The 7,880-nt window shown below is 35.5% G+C and overlaps 1 long non-coding RNA gene across 1 annotated transcript; it reads left to right on the top strand.

Annotated features, from left to right (window-relative positions):
• Positions 1 to 311: 311 nt before the first annotated feature.
• LOC106525833 (uncharacterized) lies at positions 312 to 6,256 on the top strand. Its single transcript, XR_001311181.1, has 3 exons — positions 312 to 371; positions 5,643 to 5,700; positions 5,919 to 6,256. It is a non-coding gene; the product is annotated as an uncharacterized LOC106525833 (long non-coding RNA).
• The last annotated feature ends 1,624 nt before the right edge of the window (positions 6,257 to 7,880 follow it).

Here is a 7,880-nt window from a genome sequence, read left to right as displayed (position 1 = left end):
AACACATTTAAAATGTGCATTTTGACAGTTATTGTGGAATTACGAGTAATCTAATTCTTTAAATCAAAAGTAAATGATCTATTCTATAATAAAAAGTTTTCTTTGATAAAGTGGTCTTTATGATCCTCTTTTTTACTTTTCTCAATGAAGGCCTAAATCAGCTTGCTCAGTCTTCATAAACATATCTATGAAAACATGTCCTGGGTCAGCAGTGTGCAGAATCTAGCTCTATAGACAATTGTCACAATTTTTTACTAGGAGTCAAAAGAGCATCTGACTTTTTTCCCCCACCATCCACAGATCCAGGGGAATGAGCGGTAGCCATCTGGGAGTCCAGGGAGAGAAAAAGTCGATGGAGAGTGGGCAGGCAGGTAAGTTTCAGGAGAGTACAATAAAAAGCAGGGTGTGGAAGTTAGCTATTTACTTAGTTCATATGAATTCAAGATGTCAAAGAAAACCCAAAGACCACCAATGGTAGCCTCACGGGAGCTGCAGTAAGACACAAGAGATTAACTAAAGTTGGAAAAAAAGAAGAAAACAACAACAACAATAACAACAACAAACAAAAAAGGCCAAAGAAAGCAATAGATTCTCCCTGACACAATATATTTGCCAACACAGATACTTTTATTTAGATCAACACAAAAATCTCATTTACATATAGAATTAAATTAAAAAATATATGTTGTTTATAACTGCTCATTTTTCTCCTGGACAGGTGGACATATTTTTTGGCATGTTTTAACAGCTGCTGATTCATTCAATGGACTAAATAATATATTTCAGGAACTTTGTTATACATTTTTCATTGTTAAAACAGTCATATGTCTATTTTTGTGTTTAAGTGAAAAGGGTTTATGGTTGATCCCTTCAGTTCGTTAACCAACATTAAACATAGTGTCTTGGTTATTACATACAGTAGGTGGAGAAATGCACTAAGAGGATTTCTACTCCACAGACTGATAAGCTGATTGATGCCACTTTGATTTATATAAAATGTTTGGAATTGTTGGGTTTTTTAATACAGATTTATAGACTAATCACATCAGTCAAACAGCCTGACATGGTCCAGTAGTAGGGAGGTCTGTCAGCTATAGCATCTCTGTGGTTTAATCCTTTCAAAAATCCTATTTTCTCTGTCTGGCTGTGTGTCTGAAAGTTAGACTGGGAGCAGTAAGTTGCAGTTGCTCCATAAAAAAACGCTTGGTAAACCGAGTGAAGAGATTTGTTTAGTCTTAGAATAGAAATAGGAAAGAGTAAAAATAAAATAGTTCCAGTTTGGAAGTCAGAGTGAGCTGAGCTGAAGGAACTGTGATGCCATCCACCAAGAATGAGCTAAGCTGTTGCCCATACTGTACCACCAAATATTCAAACATCTAGAAAGGTTCCAACATAGTTTGTGTTTCTCTAGCAAATATAATAAAAACATAAAGCTGCACGTAAAGAGCGACTTTTCTCTGAATGATGAACAGCTGACTTTAAAAAAAAAAGCCTTTTGAGAGGAAATGAAAAAACAAGTCATCACTGTTTAAAGTGTTGAAACTATATTTCCTGACACAGAAACAAAACAGTTCCGAATTCCAAAGCTCTGGCCCTTTGAACTTAATTTTCCTCTAAAAGTTGCCTTTTTATTTTTTTATTTTTCCAGATAATGGGACCCAATTCTTATCCAAACGCAACAGAAAATTCATGAGTGGAATTACACGTATCAAGTCAATTTACTGAATGCAGAGCGGCTTCACATTAGAGTGATTTAAATTCAGTCCAATCTGACCAAACTTCAACAAAGTATGCATTCTAATAGTCTGCTGAAGTGGGATGTAATTATAGCCACACATGAAGTATTTCTTTTCATTTCCTTCCTCATTCAAAGATTTTTATTTATTTATTTATTTTTGTCTAGACTATTCTGCTCAACAAACCACTTTCTCACAGAAAGTGTAATAACCTCTTGAACTTTATTCTCAATTCATCTCCTGGTCGTTTACAGGCTTGTGTATAGAACATTACATCCTTTTCAGCTCTCATAATGTAAAATAACCTGCTTCATGGATGCTGGAGATTATATGTTAAAATACTCTGAAACAGGACTGAGTCTCAGTAAGATTTCTACATAAATTTTGTCTAATGTGTTTTGTCAAAGTTTGTTATTTTAAGGCTAATTTAATAATATCATGGTTAGAGAATGAAACAAAAGCATTCATCATTTCTGTAAGCTTCAACCTTTTTCCAAATTGTGGGTTTTACAATCTGGATTCAAACAAAATGGACCTGGTCTAAAATTATTTAAATCTATCTAACCTCAAGTGAACAAAAAACACACAACAAATTTCACCACATCATTATTCAACAAACAGAAACAATGGAAAATTTGTACAAAAGGCAAATCTTGATTCAACAGCAAAGTTTGTGCTGACGTCCATCAGCCGACTGAAAAGGTCAATAAAATAAGTTACGGATTTGAACTTCACAAAGAAACTGTACCATTAGCATGTTCTTTGAATAAGTTTTATTTCACACCTTTTCATGCCTTCCTACTGCTACTTTGATCCAGCTAGTCATAATTAAATGTTCTACATCTGCCATCATGCTGGGCCACCCACTTCAATGCCACAGCTTCAGATCATTTCCACCACAGAGTCACAGAGACGTGCCGTCTGCCTCCTGGAAGAAACGTGGTTTAACTCAAATTTGTGTTTGTTTTTTCTATTATAAATTTTGTGCTTTTTTCATGTTTAACTTTTTAAAAATGACTTTTATAAAGAATATTTTTTTCTTATATGTCCACAGCAGTTTCACACCATACTTGCAGTAAATTTGCAACAAGAAGCAACAAATTACCACAATCTTAATGTACTGTTTTTGTCATGAAAAACTAACGTTTCACCAGCATAAACTCAACTAAAATTTTAAAGCTTTTATATGAAGCACTGTTCAACTATGTTTCTTTCATTATTATTTTCCTTTAGTCAGACTTTTTTATTATAACATGAAGTCTTGAATTCTCCAGGCTTTCTGAAGGTAGGTCAAAACATTGGATATATTTTGCCTTTACTTATTTTCTGTCCAATTCTATAAGCATGTAATGCACTGTTTTCAAAACATTTGAGGGAAAAAAAACAAAATAAATACATAGTAGTTTTAAAACATACATCAGATGAGTGTAATCTCATATAAAATATGCATATTCTCATATAAAATATGTCCCTGATACCAGTTTTTCTCAAATCTAATAAGAGTGCTTCAGTTTGGTTACTTGCCAATGTTGAGTCCTTACTGAGTTTGAACCTAAGCATTACACAGTGACTTTAAAACAAATTTATTTTCTTTAAAATACTCTTTCCTTACAGGCCTACAGCCCCTCTGACTGTATCAAACCAGCAATACATAAACTCTTGCAACATTGTCAAATAAATAAAACTAGAAATGACCCCCCACACATATGCAAAGCACAAACACATCAGAACTCAGAGGTCACCTGAACAATTTTATTGTTTTGGGTGGGGGTCCGGAGGGAGTGGGTGGACTCATTGGTGAGCCCAATGAATAGCCATTCATGATAGCTTAAAAAAAGAAGCTCCTGTGTTGAATTGCCAATTTTATTGAATCTGTTCTTACTTTTTCTTTTGTTTGATGGGTTATTGACACAGAGAAAAAAAAACACCTACACCGCATTGTCAGTCTTTGCAGCAAAATTGCCAATGTCTCACTAAATAGCATCTCCACTCTCCACAGAAATAGACCCCTTAAGAAAGCTCAGGCAATTTTAGCTGAGCCTAACCACCCACTGTTCAGAGTTTTCTCTTTTACAATTAGGATGCAGATTTGGTTTAAAAAGATGCAGAACTAACAGGTTTGAGAATTCATTCTTGCCTGCCATTGTTCTTTTAAATACTTCTTGTTGAGTGTTATGTGTGTGTTAGTAGATATGTAATATATATGCCTTTACCATAATATGTTTTATGTTATTTACTGTGTTTATTGTTGATGGATGCTTTTTTTCCCTGCTGGCTGTAACACAAGTTGCCTCATGGAGATATTAAAGATAACTTGAACTTGATTGTTGTAAGTTTGTGTTTTTATTTGTAATTTTTTTGATTGTTGTATGTCTAGATACCCCCTTTTCAGATGGAGCTCCATCTCCAAGCATGGGGATCTATTGTAAAACCGTTGGCTGACACAGTGTAGGTCGGACACATCGACATTACCAAATTTCACGTTGACTAGTGCAGCCATTTTCATCCTACAGCCGATCAAAAATCTTATAAATAAATAAATAAACAGAACGAAAACAATGTGAGCCCTGCTTCACGTGCCGGGTTCATAAATAAACATCAAACTGACAAACTTCACATGAAATGTAAACTGTAATAGTGAGTATCGATAGTAATGTCTCAGCACAAATACAGTTATTGGTATCAGTTCTGAGTATTGGGGTATTTTCTATGACTGGGAGTACTGGCATTGGGACACCACTATCAGAGACCACAACAAAGAAAGGGGAAGCACACAGAAATAACTCAAGTGTTTCATTTTAACTAAACAAAAATGTAATACCACATAATATTAACTAATTAAAAATGGGGGAGCTCTTAAATGAACTCCTCTGAAGTCTCCGGCCAGCTGCCTCCCAATTAACTCCCGACCACCTGGGGAACCTGAAACACACACATATACACAGGATCTTAGGGAATAGGGACAAGAGTTGTAAAAATATTAAAAGTTTATAAAGTACACATTACCACACATCTTTGGACTGATAGTAAAATGGAGTAAAAAAACTACACATGCACAGGCAAAACATACAAACTCTTCACAGAAAGGACCAAACAAACCACTCTGGAGTTTTTTTTTCTTTGTTTTTTAATAAACAAATCTGAGGTGAATTCCAAACTAAACAAATTCTTATTGTTTTTGAAATTCCATTAAAAATAATGGGACTCTTGTGTAATATTATTCAAGCCAGCTAGGCCAAAGAACTGGGAGATAAGGTTGTCTTCTCCAAAATCCTCAAAACAGAAAAAAACTTGCAAAGAAGTAAGATAAAGAATAGGACGAAAAAAATCACACATTGTATCTCAGCTCTCAGCAATAACTGAGCACAGTTTGGTCCATGCATATCTATTTTCTGCAAATGTGTTAATTAATTTTTAAAGAGTGCGAGTCATTCTAAAGCTTGTTTGATCCATAAGCAAATCCTTATTAGCTTCTTGCTCTCATTGCTACATGTCATCAAAGCACACCAGCTGAAACATCTCACCGCCATGGCAGCTCCTTTCAAACGAGAAAGAGGACGGTTTCAATTTTCCACACGCTGTCAAAAGATAAAGAGAAGTAAAACGACGTCCACGAGGAGTTCAGTGGCTAATCCCAGCCAATGTATTGATGCATRTTTGAGAGCGATCCAAGGATAAAACTCCTTAGAGATGCAGGTCAGAAGACAGGGAGGGATAGTGATGTTTATATTAATTTGTCCTCTATTTTGCAAATCATGCACACTTCCTCTCAACCGCTCATGAATAATAAAGACTTGGAGAGCTTAAATTGACCCCTCTGCTATTACATCAGATGATGGATTTATTTGAAAACCACTTGACCTCGACTGACACATCATCACTTTGCTTTGTCATTGACCTTTGCAGGTTGCCAAGTCACAGCTAAAATCTGCAGTCGACACGCCAGCATGTAGATGAAGCCGTAGTGAGTGACCTAATCTTAAATGTTTATTTTCCTCCAACAGTATGCCATAGTATAGTTGCTAATTTTAGAATTTTACTTGAAGATGTTGTGTTTTTTGTACCCATTTGACCAGATTTTATTCTTTTTGTGAAATTGCCCAAAAGTCAACAACAGGATACTAATAACTGTCTAACTGTAGAGGTTTGGCCTGTTTTTGTGTTCACTATTTGTTGTTGCAGTGTTTTCTGAGTGTCATGGGTGGAGAATTGGATGGACTCACCTGTGTGCAGTCTTCACTGATGACATCCTGGTGTTACTTAAGCCGCCTTCTGAGATCCATCCATCGCTGGAATATTCAATCAGTCAGCTTCTGTACTGTGTATGACAGCCAGAGTTACGCCTTCGATGAATGATTTGTGTAACCAAGTTTGTTTTTTGTGCTAACCTGTGTCCAGGATTGAACCCCCGAGTCAATGACACATTGCCTCAGGTTTCTTCCTTGTCACTGTTCATACTCTTCTAGAGCTTGAGTAGATTCTCCAGTGTGTCCTCTGCCCCGCCTCTCTCCAACGAAAACCTTGAACCTGCAAACTTCCATTAAGAAACTCTAGATTCTTAACCTATGGGCCGCGAGCRCCACCTTGAGGGCCTCATAAGAACAACAGTTTTTAACTTTGGGCCGCAGAGGGCCGCGGGACCACATTGATTTTGAATAACGTGCGATACACTTTCTCACCACTGGCAGTAGTGTGCCACTCAGATGTTTAACAACATTTTTAATGCGTAGAAGAAAAACCTTAGAAACCTTCCGAGAATGGAAACCTATTTTAAATTAAAAGTAGAAGGCAAAARTGAAGGTAGAGGTGCTAGAATTGGAAGTACGTGGCACAAAGGCTATTATGTTCCAGTTCCTCTGCATTTTCAAATATATTATAAACTGTAGATGATTTATTATTAGGATTTATTAGGATTGGTGTTGGGCAACTTTTTCCTTAAACTGTTGAAACGTTTGCACAGAACATCTGTCTTAAAGCAGAAAAACTTTATTCTTTGTTTTAATTATTATTATTAATGTCCATAGAAAATTCACCCATAATGTTTGTTCTGGTTTAAATGATTTTCCAGCTCTACTCAACTGCTTTTATTTGTGTTTTATCCATCTGTGACTAAACAAAGGTCCCTAGTTTGAGTCTCATCTGGAGCTTTTCTGTGTGGTGTTTTGATGTTTTTTTTTTTTAATTCTAAGCAGGATGTGTAAAAATACTGTAGCTAGACAACATCTGAACCTTTTGGAGAAAATGTGTTACATTTTAATTAATATCCTGTCCAAACATTATTGACATTGTGGGTGATAAATGTGTCATAAAGGAGCTTATATTCAGCATTGAATTAAAAACAAAAACAACTAAAAATAAGATAGTTCCGTAAAACCATTTTTGTATACATAAACACCAGTCAATGCATTTTTCCCCACACAATTTATTGTCAATAGAGAATTTCATGAATATATGTAATAACACATAAGAAGTCTCTGAAAGAAGACTCCTAAGAGGTTGAAGGTGTTCATTTACTTCTTGGAACAACAGCATAAATCTATGGATATAGGATTGTGCATCACAGTGGTAGAGCTAAAAGACAGTGCTGATTTATCACTCTCATTATGCCACATTAGCCTGACGGGAACAGTAAATAAGTTGAAAGAGAAGAAGAAAGTCAGTGGAACAGAGACGTAATGTCTCATTAATCTCTTCCTGCTCTCTGTGTCAGACATCCTTTTGACACTCTTTAATTTTCGAGGACTAAATTAAAAACAGTGAATGTCCCGCCAAAGGTATGTGCCACCCAAAAGTTTTACTGCAGTCTTTTCTTGGAAAGAACAAGGCTGAAACCTGGCATCTTGTTAGCATGTGTTCTGCAGACTCAAGTATTTATTTTTTTTGCTAAACTAAAACAAAAATGGTTAACTTTATTTTGTTWATGTTAAAACTTAGATCAACAAAGGCTTCTATTCACAAATTGTTTGCAGTCATCTTATGTTCCCAATATATTATAGGGAATTGATTGGACTGATTGATATGGTGAAGAAATAAATAAGGTGGTTACAACAAATAAGATACAATCATAGGGTACTACAGATGAAATTTTTTAGCTAAACCTAGTATATTTATGTGATGCATCCATAATATGTATTGTATCCGCTT

This window comes from Austrofundulus limnaeus, unplaced genomic scaffold (assembly GCF_001266775.1).
Source record: "Austrofundulus limnaeus strain Quisiro unplaced genomic scaffold, Austrofundulus_limnaeus-1.0 Scaffold244, whole genome shotgun sequence".
NCBI lineage: Eukaryota > Metazoa > Chordata > Actinopteri > Cyprinodontiformes > Rivulidae > Austrofundulus > Austrofundulus limnaeus.
The sequence above is the reverse complement of the archived record's forward strand: the minus strand, read 5'-3'. Positions and strand labels throughout refer to the sequence as shown.